The sequence below is a fragment of the Mus pahari genome, chromosome 5, assembly GCF_900095145.1.
Source record: "Mus pahari chromosome 5, PAHARI_EIJ_v1.1, whole genome shotgun sequence".
NCBI lineage: Eukaryota > Metazoa > Chordata > Mammalia > Rodentia > Muridae > Mus > Mus pahari.
The window spans coordinates 27,058,501-27,075,960 of NC_034594.1; the positions used below are offsets into that span (position 1 = coordinate 27,058,501).

Sequence of the window (17,460 nt, forward strand, 5' to 3'; positions counted from 1 at the left end):
TCAGTCTCCCACAGTTGTGAGTCACCACATCTGGCTTGATGACTGATTTCTGAGGCTCCGTGATGATGCCATATAATTGATTATGAAGCTTCGAAAACTTTATATAACATAAACTTAATAGAAAATAATTATATCCTGATTCAAACACCTAGCAGTGCACGGTGTTACAAGGAATATGTACTTTCCCAACAACTAAGAAAGCAAGCATACAGGATAATCGGTGTCTATGCACTAATTTATTAATATGGTAGATTCTACAGCTCAAAGAAGCAGACCTCCATGTCTAGAGACTTTATGTATCTGAGGGGGAAAAAAAAATCACATGAAAAAAAGTGTCAAATAATTTTCAAGGAAGTAGAAGGAATGAAAAGTCCACAAAGTCTGGACGTTGGAACTGATACTGTGGTTTGCAGTCTTCTAAGAAAAAGACAAGGTGTAACTCTCCAGATTGTTCCGGAAGTGCACGGAGGATTTCCACAGTGGGACACAGTCTGTAATCGCCCAAATCCTACTTATTTAGCCACTACACGTTAAATGTAGTTAGACGGTGTCTTTATAAAACAGGAATTATAAATTTTAAGGTTTTTATATTGTGTATGTCTATGCACTTTCTACCCCCAGTCCCTTTCTAGTTTTGTCTTTACGATTTGGAGCAACAGAAGTTTTATCCTCATTTGAATTCTGATACTAAGATAATAAATACAACTAACTAACATGGAACCAGATAAATTGAGTGCTTATAAATCCTCCCATTTATTATTGCAATTTCTATGAAAAAGTAAAGATTCCACATGGGAGATCTTCCTACCTCGGCCTCTGAAGCTGGGATTCTGAGCCCTCTGAAGCTGGGATTCCTAGTCTGTATTAGCACGCCCAGAGAATTCCTATCTTAACTATTGTTTTCCTCCTTCATGTCCTTCCTTCCTCCCTTAGTTGTCTTTCTTCCAAGACTTTTGGAGTTTATTTTTCTGGATTCCTCACCCTGGAAGGTCATTTCAAACACTGGATGCTTGCACCAGTATGAAGTATATGTTTTCTAGCCTTTTCCTGGAGCTTCTTGCCACACAATTCTTACTTGTGCCTGAATTTTTGATACCGAGTTTCTAACCAATTTCATCCTGACTGTGAAACTGTCTTGGAAACTCTAGAACAAAAATCAATGCAGACAGCTGTGGACAATCCTAAACCTAAACATTTCATTTAAATAATGTATGTGGGGGAGGATATATAATAATTTAGGATCAGTCTACTGTTGTACACATATCTGCCTGTTAATGAGCCACGGGAGGCTAAAGTTTAGCATCTTCATTTTCTACTGGAAACTCTGGGTTTTCAGGAAAACAGTGATGTTAACCAAAGATGAGCAGTAATGGCCGGCTTGAATGGAGGCTTCCACAAGGCTGTTCAATGGGGCTATTTGAAGGGGCCTCATGTTCTTTTGTGACTGGGTTACCTCACTCAGGATGATATACTCCAGATCCATCTATTTGCCTATGAATTTCATGAAGTCATTGTTTTTAATAGCTGAGTAGTACTCCACTGTGTAAATGTACCACATTTTCTGTATCCATTCCTCTGTTGAGGGACATCTGGGCTCTTTCCAGCTTCTGGCTATTATAAATAAGGCTGCTATGAACACAGTGGAACATGTGTCCTTATTACATGTTGGAGCATCATTTGGGTATATGCCCAGTAGTGGTAGAGCTGGGATTTCAAGTAGAGCAGGGGGATGGGGGAGGATATAGGGAGAGGGTGTTTTTCAGAGGGGAAACCAAGAAAGGAGATAACATTTGAAATGTAAATAAAGAAAATATCCAATAAGAAAAAAAGATGTTGAAGAAGAAGAAGAAGAAGAAGAAGAAGAAGAAGAAGAAGAAGAAGAAGAAGAAGAAGAAGAAGAAGAAGAAGAAGAAGGGGCCTCATGGTAGTGTTTAGACTTTCAGGAGGAATGGAGAGCAGTACCCAGAAATAGTACAATATTTGGCAACCTAAACAAGATGGCTCCTTAAAGGAAGGAGGACCTTCCCATTAAAGCCCAGAGTGGATGAAAGTATGTTCAGAGAGAACCATTAGGGCAACACAGACCAAGTCCTGGGTAAAGGATAGGTCAGACTTTTTAGAACCTTTTAGAGCCAGGGGGAAGTTTTGCATCATGTGATTTAGTCCAGCAGAGAGTATGTGATGTGGAGGGGCCGGGTACCATAAACTGAGATCTGCCGAATCATCGAATCATCATGCAAAGTGCTTAAGTGCCCCAGAGAGAGCCACAGAGGGGGATAGTGGCCTGATTCAGGCTATGAGATCTGACCTAAAGATGCAGGCCCAGGTTCCAACAGTGTGCAGATAGGAACCAAACTCAGGTTCTTCTAACTATAAAGCCATTTTCCTTGATGCTACACTGAGAAAACTCAGAGGGCATGATGGGGCAGTCCTATGATTTCAGTACTTCAGAAACTAAGACTAGGAGGTCAAGGATAGCCTGGTCTACCCGGGGCATTCTAGGCTAGCCAAGGCTACATAGCTACTCCCAGTCCAAAAATAAGAAGCAAAACCAAAAAAACCTCAGAAACCAAAACCAAAACAATAGCAACAACAAATCACTTACCCAAAATGCTCAAAGCTAAACTGCTCTTTTATATAACGAAGGAGAGATAATGTCCTTGAGGCCAAAGGCTGCTGACTCTTGTTTTCAATGTAACTTAAGACTGTACGTATTGAAAGCATCATTTCACAAGAGCTCAGCATGAGATTAATATTGTGTATACAATATTGTGTGTGTGTGTGTGTGTGTGTGTGTGTGTGTGTGTGTGTGTACATATAGCAGTTCCTGGAAGTTTATGGAAGCATCAAAGTTGTTGTCATTGTTTTCAATTCAAGCATCTGCAGAAAATTTTTACTAATTTAGCCAAGCAGTGGTGGTACATACCACCTTTAATCCCTGAACTTGGGAGACAGAGACAGGTAGATCTCTTAAGTTTGAGGCCAGCCTGGTCTACAGAACACGTTACAGAACAGATAGGGCTACACAGAAAAACCCTGTCTTGAAAAACCAAAAACAACAATAACAACAAAATTTACTCACTTAAGACGATATACCGTTAAAAGGTAAAATCAGGAAAGCATACAACATTGAATACATTAGTTTTTTGGCAGCTTAGCTAATAATTCTGTTATTCTAGAAATATCAAAGAAAAAACTGACAACTGACTCAAACTATTAAAAACAAAAACCTACAATATATAAACAAGAGTTCTTTTGTTTACACAAAATGAAGCCTACAACTAAATTTGACTGTTATTAAAAGTATGCTCTGATGACCAGTTTATTGGACCTAAAAATACCTAAAAACTTAAAAAAAAAAAAATCCCGAAAACACTTCTTATTGAGTTGTCTCTCCTTGCATTTAATTTCTCATGCAGAAGAAAAGCCTTGAACACGATTTAAATTCCTCGTACCCTATGACTGAAGAAACAAACAAACAAACAAAAAACCCACTGATTTCACTTTCTTTTCTTTTGCATTGAGTCCTGGTTTGCTTTGTTACTGAAAGGTCCTGGCCTGGGCCTTTCTTGCTGATGAGTCTGCACAGTTAAAGTGACTCCGAATTCCAAGGTAATGCACACTAGTGTTCTCTCTCTGTTATAATAATTGAAATCCTGAGTTTGACAGATGGGGACCATTCATAATTCAAAGTTCTATCACAGAATAGAAGTCTTCTTGCAGTAACAAAGGCTTTAGTTTTCAGATAGAAGTACCCAGGTTTTCAAGATTGGGGTTGTATTTCTGCATCAGAATTATGTGGAATGAATTGTTTGTGTTTCTAAACCCACTTGTGGGTAAATCAGCTAGTCACCACTAACTGCACAATTACCAGTCGGGTTCAGGGATGAGGTTAGGAGAAGACAAACCACATTAGTATATCTGTCAATATTTTGTCTTCCTTACTTTTGCTCATGGTGCTGGTGACATAGATACTCTTGACAGCTTTATAATGCCTTCCTCTGCACCGTAAACCTCCCTCTGTTCCTCTCCATCGCCCCTACAGTTCACTCTTGGCATCTCCTTTACCTTGGATATCATGAAAAGTAATGATTTCATGACTAAAGGAATATATATATATATATATATATATATATATATATATATATATATATATATATATATATATATATAGGATTATTTTTAAGTCAATTACTTTTCAATCATTTTGAATTATTTTAAAGAACAGTGTTCTACGGACTCTGGTAGGCAATCCATTGCCCACATTTTGGTTTATGAATCACATACTTTGCACACAGGTTTCCTTCCTGTTTATATTGTCTCACCTTCTACCAACTCTAATTCTCATTTTGAGCATATGTGTCTTTGTATGAACTGATTTTGTGTGAATCTGTTTGTGTGTGATTGGTAACTACTTCTATTTTAAAGTCATTAAGGTTTTTCCTCTTGGTCCTCATTCTGTGGTGATGACAATACATTAATACACCCCAAGTTTGCTTGCTGCTACTCTAGAGTATGACAGTTCTGGGGTGTTCGAGGGGAGGGGCATGTCTATCCTTTGTATTGATCTATGTATGACTAAAGGCCCTGTTACTCAGAAGCAAAATAGTCAAATATTCAACTGCTTAAACCATGGCATATGCTTTGCTAAGCTACTTAACCACACAACAAATGAAAAACAAGGAAAACTTACCCTTTAAAGAAAGTCTCGGGAGATGCTCTAGGCTCTTTGCCTCGATTTCAGCTCACTTCAGCTCAGGTGTCAGTTACAGAAGTCTCTTGGATCTGGGGACTAGACAGACACAAGTAGAAGATTAAAGCAAATCCCTCCACCTAAATTTGCACCGCTTTAGACCAGCCAGTTGCCAGGATTTACATAAGGTTCTTCTCTTGAACTATGCTTAGTAATCTTACCCAGCCAGCAAGCATCTTAGGCTCTCTTCCTTTTAAACCTACAAGTTGTTCTTACTGTTCTTTTTATGCTGAACCATTTTCAGGGCTTTATTTCCGACTTCCATATTTAATGTATCTTAATTCAACCTAGTAATGATCTATATATACATGCATCCATGAGCTCATCTTTCCCTTAGGACTTACACAGGTAGTAAGGACCAAGTTGGCATTTGTTATTACTTTCTGGCAATTACAAGTCTGACTTCATAAATACCTTTATTTCTGCACTTGCATCCAAAAGTTTCAGGAGAGAGTGTGGTTAAATAAATAAAACAAGGACTCCTGGACTTGTCCTTTTACAGTGCCCTGATTGTTGTAAACTAGAAGCACCCACATTCTGACTTTCCCTCTTTACATGGCCCTTCTCCAGCGGACCCTTTTTAAATGTGGATTATGCTTTTAAAATCTTGCAAGTTTCATATAGCTTCCAACAGTGTGACTTATGTTCTCAGTTTGAAAATAATATTTTGTATGATTTGCAGAGTTGGGTAAAAATACAGTTTACATTTAAAAACAAATGATTTGACCGTATATTAGTTTCTTCTTTTTAAGAAGAAAGAATAATAAAAGAGATGGAATTGAATTAATCCCCTCACCCCAGGGGACTCAATTGTAAATGCCTCTTTCATGGCCATAGTCCTTGGAGAATCTTGAGTAAAATGATAATAGATTCCACCTTCCAATTTTAACAATTCAGAGGAATGATCTAACCTGATGCAAAGTTAAAAGACTTTAACAGACATTTCTCAAGATAATATCCATATCTAGTAACAGGTGTGTGTGAAAAGTTTTGTTTGGTGTTAGTCTTCAGGAAACTGCAAATTGAAACCATAGACACTAAAAACTCAAACCAGTTAGAATGAATAGTATTAAAAAGATGAGAGGAGACAAACACTGGCAAGATGAAGACATGAAAACTGTCCTGCACAGATGGTGGGAGTATCAATTAGTCCTTCCATGATGGAGAGCAGTGTGGGGATTCAAACAGAACAAAACAGAGAGCAAGAGAAGAGAGAGAGAGAGCAGCCAGAGACATCTAGATGAGTCCAGACTTAACTGGGCTCTGAGAGGAAAGAGAGGTGGAGAGAGCAAGTGAGAAAAAGAAGAGGAGGAGAGGGGGAGGGGAGAGGAGGGGAGGTTATGGAATAGTGGAGAGGGGAAGAGGGTACGGAAGAGTGGAGGGGGAAAGGGAGGGGGAGGGGGAGAGGGAGGAAAGAACCAAGAGAGTTAGTTCAGTGAGGCCAAAAAAGCTGGTTTACGTAGGCATAAGAAGCTGGGGCAAGGAATCTAAAGTCCCTTGGGCTGGAGAAATTTAGGGAGGTGGTGTAGGTGGGGTGGTGGTGGGGAGGTGCAGGTGGAGGTGGGGAAGGTGAGAAGTGCAGATTGGAGAAACAGATACTGAGTGAACCAGGAGGCCAAGCAGGCACTTCTGGTATGCTAATAGCCACCTTTGTCACAGGTTTCTTTGGGAAGTGATAGAGCCTTGCTGGAAGAAGCACTTCTCTGCTGGTTGGCTTTGAGAGTTTATAGCCTCACCCTACTTCCTGTTGGTTCTTTCTACTTGTATTTGACACTGAGGTGTGATCTCTCAACTTCCTCTTCATCTACATGCTGCTATGCCTCCCCAACAACCATCAGAAACCAAAATAACCTGTTCTGTAAGTCACTTCTGATCATGGTATGTAGTGAGAATTTTGGTTTCCTTAAAAACCAACAAATTATGTGAATGTACTTTTGTTTTAATCCCAGCATGTGTGGGATGTGGGGCTGCTTTAGGTTATCCACAGCCACTAACTGATTGTTTCATACTCTAGGAGGGACGTGATTTTTGCCAGGGGCAGATGTTTATATTTGGAATTCTGGGGACTCTTGAGAGGGTATAAATTGGAGACAATTAGAGTGCCTGTGATGGCTGCTGCTGTCCCTGCTGCTGCTCATTCTGATGCTGTGTTCGCTATGGCTGGTTTGCTGGTTGGAGATATTCTGACAAAAAACAAAACAAACAAACAAACAACAAACAAAAAAATCCCCAAAACTGGATGCTACTAGTCAGCAGGAAGTAGTCTAAAGAGGTCTATGTACCCATTTCCCTTCTAACCATCTTTCTCTCTTTTCTAGTGTTGGGGATTGAAAGGGATAGAATAAGTGTTAGAAGGGTGGTAGATATAAGAACTCAATAAAGTAGACCCCCCCCCAATAGCACCTACAATAGTATTTCAACACAGTCACAAAAAAGTGACTTGATACATTTGCAAAAGGCAAAACGTGGATGGAGCCAAGCTAAGTATTGACCTGAGATGAATAAACAAAGGAAATGTCATAATGTCACAAGAACATTTACATTGAAAAACTATCTGGCTTAAAAATTGGAATCTTATCATCTATGACAACATGCATGAGCCTGGAGAACACTATGCTAAGTAGAATAAGCCAAGAACAGAACAACAAATGCTATGGATCCTACTTCCATATCGAGCCTAGAAGACTCATTGTTAACAGTAGAATGACAGTGACCAGATGCTGAGGAAGGAGTTATTGGGAGAAGTAAAGCTGTTCAAGTCATACAATTATAACCAGGCATGGAGTGCATGACTTTAATCACAGCTTAAAGGAGGTAGACCGCTCAAGGCTGGCCTGGTCTACAGAGAAAGTTCCAGAATATCGATGGCAACCTAGAAAGACTGTCTCAAATACACTGGAGTAATACACTTTACTGATCTCCTGTAATGAATAGTAACTATAATAAATAATAATCTGTTGCATACTTCAAAGTTGCTCACAGGTATAGTTAACGGATTTACAGTACAAAATCCAAATATTAAAACAGTGAATTAATTAGCTTGACTTGATTATTCCATAATATGCACATATGTCAAAATTATTCCATATATTTACTATTTTGTGAATTTTAAATATTAATTTTTTTTTTTTTTTTTTTTTTTTGCAGGGCAGTGGTGGTGCATGCCTTTAATCCCAGCACTTGGGAGGCAGAGGCAGGCAGATCTCTGAGTTCAAGGCCAACCTGGTCTACAGAGTGAGTTCCAGGACAGCTAAGGCTACACAGAGAAACCCTGCCTCTAAAAAAATGAAACAAAACAAACAAACAAACAAAAATGTCCTATCCTACAACAGCTACTCACGTTATCTGTTCTACCAGCTATAAAGTCTTCCCTCATTTAAATAATCATCAAACACTTCATTTGTAGTGATTTGTTTTCTTTGTCTTATTTCCTCATTAGGATTCTGCTTCATTTTCTTCTACTGGAAGAACCTAGCTCAGTCCTTTTAAGGATGTTGAATAAATGTTTCCTAAATTAAAACAAATTACTTGACCTTGCTCAGGATTGCTTTGTCTAGTAAACAGAAAAGGAAAAGCCTTATTTATCTCTGTCCTTCAACTCCACAGCACACTGTTAGAGCACGTGGTGGTGGCCTTAGTGCAGCTTTATTTTATTTTATTTTATTTTTTGGCTTTTCGAGACAGGGTTTCTCTGTGTAGCCCTGGCTGTCCTGGAACTCACTCTGTAGACCAGGCTGGCCTCAAACTCAGAAATCCTCCTGTCTCTGGCTTCTGAGTGCTGGGATCAAAGGCGTGTACCACCATGCCTGGCTGCAGCTCTATTTTTTAAACTGAAGACCTCAAAATGAAGCTCAATGTGGCCGTGCACTCCTGTAATCCCAGCACTCGGGAGGTGGAGGCAGGAATATCACAAATTCAGGGTCAACCTTTGAGATATAAGAAGCTCGCCTGAGCTATATGAGACCCCATCTGGAGACACACACACACACACACACACACACACACACACACAAAACCAAACTTCAAAAACAAAACAAAAAGACAAAAAAAAAAAAAACAAAAACAAACAACAACAACAACAAAAAAAAACAAAGAAGAAAGGAAGATCAAAATGAGCAGAACTTAGAACTGAATGGGAAAGAACTCACATAAGGGGCAGACATATTTGTGTGACTTAAATTCTTTCTGGTGAGTATAGGTAATTGTAGCAAGTAATTAAAATGCATTAAGTTCAACCTAGTTCCCACCTAAGTTTGTTTTCAGTTTTGTCTACATGATTCGTCAGTGCAGAAGATCATTGAGTCCCTGGGCTGCACATCGTCCTTGCTACCTCACAGTCAGGTGGGAAGTCTGATCAGGCCCCCTCCGTATTTTCACCTGTACAATTGGGCTGGGACAGGGAAGGGAGAAACGGAACGGGTGAGCATGTCATTCTACTGTGCTCTCATTCTCCATTCTCTTGGTTGCAAGGTGAGCCACCAGACATCACCGGCTGTTGGGAGGTTGGTGTGTAAGTTTGGTTAAGAAAGAAGCAATATCAACAAGTGCTTGCTGACAGGAGCCTGATGTAGCTCTCTCCTGAGAAGCTCTGCCAGTACCTGACATACAGAAGTGGATGCTCACCGCCATCCATTGGACAGAGCACAGAGTCCACGGTGAAGGAGCTAGAGAAAGTACCTAAGGAACTGAAGGGGTTTCCAGCCCCATAGGAGGAATAACAATATGAACTAACCAGTACCCTCAGAGATCCCTGGAACTAAATCACCAACCAAAGAACACATGGTGGGACTCATGGCTCCAGCTCCATATGTAGCAGAGGATGGCCTAGTCGAACATCAATGGGAGGAGAGGCCATTGGTCCTGTGAAGGTTCTATGCCCCAGTGTATGGCAGGGCCCAGGATGCAGGATTGGGTGGGTTGGTGAAATGTGGGAGGGGATGGGGGGAGGGAGTTTTCAGAGGGGAAACCAGAAATGGGGATAACATTTGAAAGGTAAATAAAGAAAATACCCAAGGGGGGGGGGAAAGGCAATATATTGGTATTTGTTTTATACTAAACTGAAAAGACCTTGTTATATCATGATCTTGTTATGAACAATTTCAACTAGATCCTGAACCTCCCAGAGTTAGTCAATTTGTTTATCCTGATTTGTTCTATGTCATCAGGGTCCTCAGCATTTATGTTTAAAGGAAGAATGACTAAGTTAGGAGCTGAGGGTGCAGTTTGATAATGAAGAGTTGCCTGGCATTCTCAAAACCCTGGACTTGGGGCTTGAGTTCTATTTCTAGCACCAAACAAAACAAAACAACCCCCCACCAAATGAGCAAACAAACAAACAAACTAATAAATAATAAAATGAAACAAACCTTTAACTTACAATGCTATTTGCTATGTTGAAATGATACGACTTTTGCAACTACAATAACATTCTACTTAGTGAATGAGTGTGTAACAATATAATTGAATCTCTCTCTCTCTCTCTCTCTCTCTCTCTCTCTCTCTCTCTCTCTGTAGCAAAATTCAGTGAGCATTAACAGTATTTTGGTTGAAAGGGGAGTTGCCTGTGTTTCTTCCTGGCGCTGGCTGACATTCTCAAACTGCCTGCTCAGCTATGCATCCAGCAGTTACAAAGCAAAAAATATTTTTAGAAAAATGCAAAAGAGATATGAATTATTAGAAGCTGCTAAAATTGAGGAGTAAAACCAATTTCACTTCCATCATTTTTCTCCAGTTAAATTCCAAGTACAAATAAAAAATGCCCTGGCCTGGAAGTCAGAGCACAGCTCCCCACTGAAGTCTATGACTAGATCCCAGTGTGCCTTGTGGAGGGTAAGACATAGCCTACCTCTGGCCCAGGACCGAATTCAGTATGGACAGGTAGTTTCCTGTCTATGTTATAGACTCCAGAATATGGCAGGAAAGGAGTGGAAGTAATGGGAAGGAAATTTACTAGATTAGGGCACAGGCAGAGGTGGACTCCTCTACTGCCTACAAAGACCTAAAGTAGACTGAGTCAAGAGGCTAAACAAGAAGGCCCATTTGCATGTTGCCCTCTTGCCCACTCTGCTGTGTCCAAAGTAAAGCAATTTGTTTTATAGTGCATTGAGGGGGGTGGCACATAAGGACCAATGAGGTAAGTCTTGATATTGTCATATTGTTGATAATGTAGCTCATATACACCCATATCCTCCAAGGCTAGGTTTCTTTCTACATAAAATAGGAGAAGTATGCCTATTTCATGGGTACTTGTTGTGCAGGTTAGATGACACCATGGGCGGCATTCTCTGAGGAATATTAGCTAATCACAATGACACTTTATCTGCTCAGCCTCCAGCTGGAAGAAGAAAGCATGAGGAAAGGCCATGTAGCATGGCAAGCTAGATGGCCCGTGTCTCTCCAGAGCAATGACATCTGGTGTTCATCCTCTGTCTTCTTTTGTTTCAGACTTAATTCTGTTTCCTCATGGTCAGAGGCTACTTCATTCAACATAAGCTCAATAAATGTGGCTTCTGTGCCAAGTGGATTGGCTGTGTGTTGAGAGTACACTGGTAAACACAAACAGAGATAGCTGAACAGACAGCAAGGTCCAGAGGCAGGCACAGTGATTGTAACCCAGCATTATAGAGGTTGTCAGAGGATGTTTATTGATTTTCATCAAGTTATATAGGAGTTCCAGACTAGCCTGTGGGAAGTGGGGGGGGGGGGGTTCTCCTCTTAGTCAATACAGCTAAACTAAACCCATCAAATTTGTACATAGTCAAGGTTCAGCTAAGCTCTGTTATTTCAATTCTCTAAATGATGGAATACCTTTCCTTTCTTATTTTCTTTGTTAATTTCCTCTAAGAAAACCTTGATAGAAGTCAAGTCCGGAACTCATCAAGTTACATATGAATTCCAGTCTAGCCTGGGCTACAGCGTGAAACTTTATCTTGGAAACAAAATATAAGACCAGGCCCAGTGGATACACACCTGTGGGCCCAGTTTTTAGGAGGGAGGCACAGGCAAAAGGATCATGGAAAATTCAGGGCCAGCCTGGTCTACCTCACACAAAAGAAATAAGTAACAATTGTTATATGTCATAATTATTTCTTTTATGAAGAAAAAAAAAAGCCCCAGTATTCCAAATGGGGTGGTCTGTCAAGAAAAGACATGATTGAAAGGGAAACTTAAGCCAAGACACCAAAGGGCAGATTTTTCTGTTTTATACCCTCTCTCTGCTGAACTTGTGATATTCAGCCTTCACCTGTAACTCCCTGTCAGTGGCTGTTACTCCTCAGAGGTTACAGATACTGGAATGCTCCTAAGACAGACCATGTTCTTATCTAGAGGAATCCTAGAACCATGGCTGTTGTGTGTCAGCACAGGACTCCAAACAAGTCAAAGGGTGTGTAGGAAGCTGAAGAGACTAAACAACAGTCCTGGGCACACTCTGGAACCAGTGAAAGGTTTTCCAGGGTATGCTGGTGTGAGGAACTCAAGGGGGCCACCTCAGAACATGTAATTGGATTCTTAAGACAGGACACAGAGGGAACCAATTACTTCTTACTATGGACCTGCACCCCATACAGCTTTATTACCAGGAAATCTGTGATTGCCTCCTGGCATCTAAGGGAGGCAGGGTGTGCTGGCTTGCTCAGTGAGTTCACAGTTGAGCCCTCACCCACCAGGTAGCTTGAGTAGCAACTTCACCTTTCCTAGCAAGGGCTCTTGCTAGCAGCCTCAGTATGGTAGTGCTGTCCCCAAATTGTGGCTCCTCTTGTGGTCCTCAACATGAGTAGTATTATGGATTTGAAACAATTCTTGTTCACCCTGGAGCAGAACCATTCTTACTGTTGGCAAAAGCCAAGTGCTGAGAACTCCTTTTGGGTATAGTAATATGTGGGTGGAATCAAAGAAGGAAGGAATGAGATATGAGTTAAAACAAGAGAATGTCAAGGTAATGTTTGCATACCTGCTGTAGTGTGTAATTAAAAGATTTCAGGGGGTAGGGAGAAGTTTTTTTTTTTTTTTTTTTTTTTACAGGGATTGCATTAAGTTGGTTTCAATCTGTTTAACAACCCAAAAAAATCACAAGTAATATTCTCTTGGCTAGCTTTCTTACATATTAAAGCCTAGAATTATGCAGATAAATTCTCAGGCTAAGACATGCCTTACCTAATTGAAAACAGACTAGCAAGCAAGTCTCTGTGATTGCAAAGATAGTACTCAGACTTAATGTAAGAACTAGATGAGCCGGCCAGACTTGATTTCTATCAAGGTTTTCTTAGAGGGAATTAACAAAGAAAGAAAAAAAGAAGAGAAAGGTATTAATCTTTTAAGGAATTGAAATGACAGAGAGCTGAGCTGAACCTGATTGTGTACGCATTTGATGGGGATTAGTTTAGCTGTACTGACTAAGAGCAGAATACTACCCCCTACACACAGGAGGCTGCACGGATGATAACTCTACTTAACAGGTTTCACAACTACAAACTGGTCACAAGCCCAGTCCAGAAACCCTGGCTTTCCACCATGCAGGAGTATTTATAGAACTTTCAGAGACTGTTGTAAAAGCCTCAAGATAAAATTAATATTGATTTGCCTGAATTTTAAAAAGACATAAATGTGAAATATAACTTTGGGGGGAAACAGAGAGAGCTCTCTGAAAAGACTGATGTCTCTGTACCAGGAGCTGAGATTTTTATTATGAGCCACAAACACGACTGATACCTCTTTTAAAAAGAGTTATGCAAAGAACCAAAAGCCTTGGAAAGCAGAGTAAAATAATAATAAAAAAAATATTGAAGAATATCCTTCTACAATAATAAAGAAAGTAAAAGAAAGTCAGTTGTCACAACATCCCTTCCTTTTAGTCCCCTCCATTCCCCATCTTTAGCTGTTCACTGGAAAATGAGATTTGTCATGTTTGTGTTTCAGTGCTTGGGGTGGATTTACACACACACACACACACACACACACACACACACACACACGCACACGCGCACATGCACACACACATGCACACGCACCCCTTTTTCAGTATTGGGCATGAACTGAAGGGCCTTGTAGAAACTAGACAAGTGCTACACCGATAACCAGCCCCAGTCCCAGGCCCAGGCCCAGGCCCAGGCCCAGGCCCAGCCACAGCCACAGTCCCAGCCACAGCCACAGCCACAGTCCTGTAACATTAAGGTCTTTTTTATCTGGGTGGGTTTTTTTTCCCCAATACATCATTGAAAGGCAGCAATCACCAGACTCTAAATAACTGAGAATACTGTGCACACTAGTGATCTATTTACAAAAGGACAGCCTTCCACTTGATGCTTCCATTTGTGGTTGTTTATAACATATTAAGACAAATTTGGGTAGGTTTGACATTATTCTTCAGCAAGTCCAGTGTTTAGAATTCTGAAGTTGGGGATGTGACAGTGCTAGAACCTGAGCTTGCTCTTGATCAGCACCAGGTGTGGTTAAAGGGTGGGGCATAAGGAGGTGGGAAGGAGGGAGGAGGCAGAGAGGGAGAATAGATTCTCATTAAGGATAAAAATGATAATAATACTCATCAATAGATCATGTATTCATTCACTCATTCATCCATTCTCTTAAACATACAACTCATTTATAAAGAACCCACACATCTTGACACCTGGGGTAATGGCAGCAAACAAAAAAACCTATCAATACTGCCAGACAACCTCACCTAATTAACACACACGGAGCACTGTATCCAGAAACAATAGAGCCTATACTTTCTTCAATGTACATGGAGCATTCAAGAACACATAGCAACCAGGTGTGGTGGCTCACGCCTTTAATCCCAGCACTTGGGAGGTAGAGGCAGGCCGATTTCTGAGTTCGAGGCCAGCCTGGTCTACAGAGTGAGTTCCAGGACAGCCAGAGCTACACAGAGAAACCCTGTCTCGAAAACAAAACAAAACAACAACAACAACAACAAAAGAATATATAGTATAGCCTTGCATAGTTGTCCACTCCAGGAATCCCAGGTTCTAGGAAAGCTTAGACAGAAAGAGAAGGAGTTTGAAACCTGTGCAAGCAGCATAGTGGGAACTTATCTCCAGTAAACAGAGGGTAATGGGAAGAAATGGGACATAAGGGTTTGAAAAGAAAGAAAACATGTCCACGGTCATAACAGAAAACAATAAGGTTCAGGGTAATGACAGGCTTACTTCGAGTTTGAGAGGACTGGAAGCAGGGAGCTAGCTGACCTTCCTATAGCTCTTCTTCTGTGAATCGGATGTAGGAAGTCCCTGAGAACCTCATTCTAAGAAGCCACCTTTGCTAAGTGCCTCTCAAATCATTTATATCTGACCATAACCCTTCCTCTTACTTTCTATGGCTTTTCGCTACTTCTCAAACCTAAGCATAAAATTATACAACAGGTCCCCTGTTTCTTTGGGTGTGCATTTCTTGCGGTCTCCCAACTCATAAAAGTTACGTTAAGTTGGTTGCTTTCTGCTGAGGATTGGTCTGCAGCTATGTATTGTAATGCTCAATTCTGTACCAGAAGGTCTAGGCCTAGGAGTGAATTCACATGCTTTGGTTGTACAAACCCTGTTCCTTGATTTAAAGCTATTGGTTATGCCGGGCGGGTGGTGGTGCACGCCTTTAATCCCAGCACTTGGGAAGCAGAGACAGGGAGATTTCTGAGTTCGAGGCCAGCCTGGTCTACAGAGTGAGTTCCAAGACAGCCAGTGCTAGACAAACCCTGTCTTGAAAAAAATAAAAAAATAAAAAAAAAATAAAAGAAAAAAAGGAAAAAACCTATTGGTTAAATAAAGTTGGCTACAGCCAATTACTGGAGGGATTAGAGGTGGGTGGGTATTGAGTTACCTGGTTGGAGGTAGAGAAGAAAGAGAAGTGAGGAGAAACCAGGGGGAAAGGAAGGATGAGAGGAGAAGAGGAGGAAGTCGCCATGAGGGGAGATGGACCATGAGCACGTGGCCAGGAGAAACAGCAAACATCTGGGGTACACCGCTGGGGGTGGGCTGGGAGTGGGTAGCCAGGACAGCTGTTAGAAGAGTACATTAAAGATTATGCTGGCTCCAGTAATTGTCAAAGCCAAATAAAATAACCACAGTTTGAGTCCCATTTATTTGAAAGCTTAAAGTGGTTGTATTACAGCTTTCATCTGGAAAAAAAAAAAAAAAATCTGTCTTTTATTTTAGAGATTTGAGCCATGTACCTGGTGATACATGAGGAAATGGCCCAATAAGCTTTACCTATGACATTCGAGGCCTTCCTTTTTCTTCCCTCAAACTAATTACTAAGGTTTATGAGTCACACGTTCGCATTCACTGCAGAAGCAAGCCAACTTCTCACTACCAGGTTTTCGTAGTTACTTTTCTCATCACTGTTACCAAATATCTGCGAAAGGCTTAAAGGAGGAAGGATTTATTTTGGAGCACCATTTGGGGAAGCACTGCCTGTTAGGGCAGGAAGGGCAGGGTGGCAGGAACCCTGAGGCTGTGGTTGTTTTAGTTGGGGTGCTTGACCTCTTAGCAGAATTGGAAGCAGGAGGAGCGGGGATTGTGGGGAAGCTCTAAACTTCAAGGCCGGCCCTCCAGAGACCCACTTCCTGCGGCTAGAGTCCACTTCCCAAAGTTCCCGCAACCTGTGAGAACAGCGCCAGTATATAGAGACCAAGTGTTCCAACACATGGGAACCATAGCCATAAGAAGCAGATACACTGTAAAGTGGACGATAGGTAGGGAGACGTGACATTGGCTTGTAATATCTGTACTCTCAGTGTTTCGAGGGCTGAGGCAGGAAGATCACTTTGACTGTGAGAAGGAAACCAGCCTGAAAAACTCAGGGGAGGCCTGTCTTAGAAAGAAAAAAAAAAAAAAAAAAGTAAAAAGAATTTTTTTTAAAGATGCAAAATTAAATATCAGTTGATAGAAAGTATATGGTCCAAAAGTCAGAAAGAAAGACTTAAAAAAAAAACCAAAAAACCCAAAAAACCAAAAGTAACAGACGCTTAATCTCCAAATCAGAACTCAGAAATAGAGAAAAACCCCCAAGCCAGATGGACAGGGCTTTGTGCAAAGCTGGAGTGCTGATTTGTGGCAGCCAAGCCACGTAAGTCATTTCCAGAAATTCAGATCTATATTATGTACTTTTTTTTTTTTAATCTAGAGATCTGACATTAATTAAATCTCGGTTTTTGCGACAAACCTCACTTTCGGGGTAGACTCCCTAGCTTCTGCAGAACATACTTCCTGCCAAGGCACCCTCCTTCCGCTTCAGGCCAAGAGCTGCCTTCCTCTCTTTGGCAGTCAGACCTTTAGCTCTATAGGAAATGAAGATTCCCTGTAGATGTGCAGCAGTGATCCCGACTGGCCCTGCAGTTGCTTATTTATGAAGCACTGTAAACTAAGGCCCAAGAAATCTAAAAGTCCAGTGTATTGAATTAAGAATTCACATTTTTCTCTGAAAAGCAAATGGTTTACTATTATGGTGATGGCCGACCATGACCAAGAACAACCTGGAGAGGAAATGGTTTATTTAGCTTAGGTATCCTAAATTGTCGTCCATTGAGGGAAGCCAAGGCAGGAACTTAAACAAGGTGGGAACCTGGAGGCAGGAGCTGATGCAGAGGCCATGGGGAAGTGGTTACTTATTGACTTGTTCTTCTTGGGTTGCTCAGCCTGCTTTCTTATAGAACCAGGACCACAATTGCAGGGGTGTCCCCACTCACAGTGGGCTGG

The 17,460-nt window shown here is 41.0% G+C and overlaps 1 protein-coding gene across 1 annotated transcript in view; it reads right to left on the reverse strand.

Moving 5' to 3' along the window:
* Positions 1-17,460, reverse strand: part of Slc39a10 (solute carrier family 39 member 10) — a 115,459-nt gene that overhangs the window by 78,726 nt on the left and 19,273 nt on the right. The window contains exon 2 of the mRNA XM_029538379.1: positions 4,694-4,792. The gene's annotated coding sequence lies outside the window, so the exon portion shown is untranslated. The remainder of the gene's footprint in view (positions 1-4,693; positions 4,793-17,460) is intronic.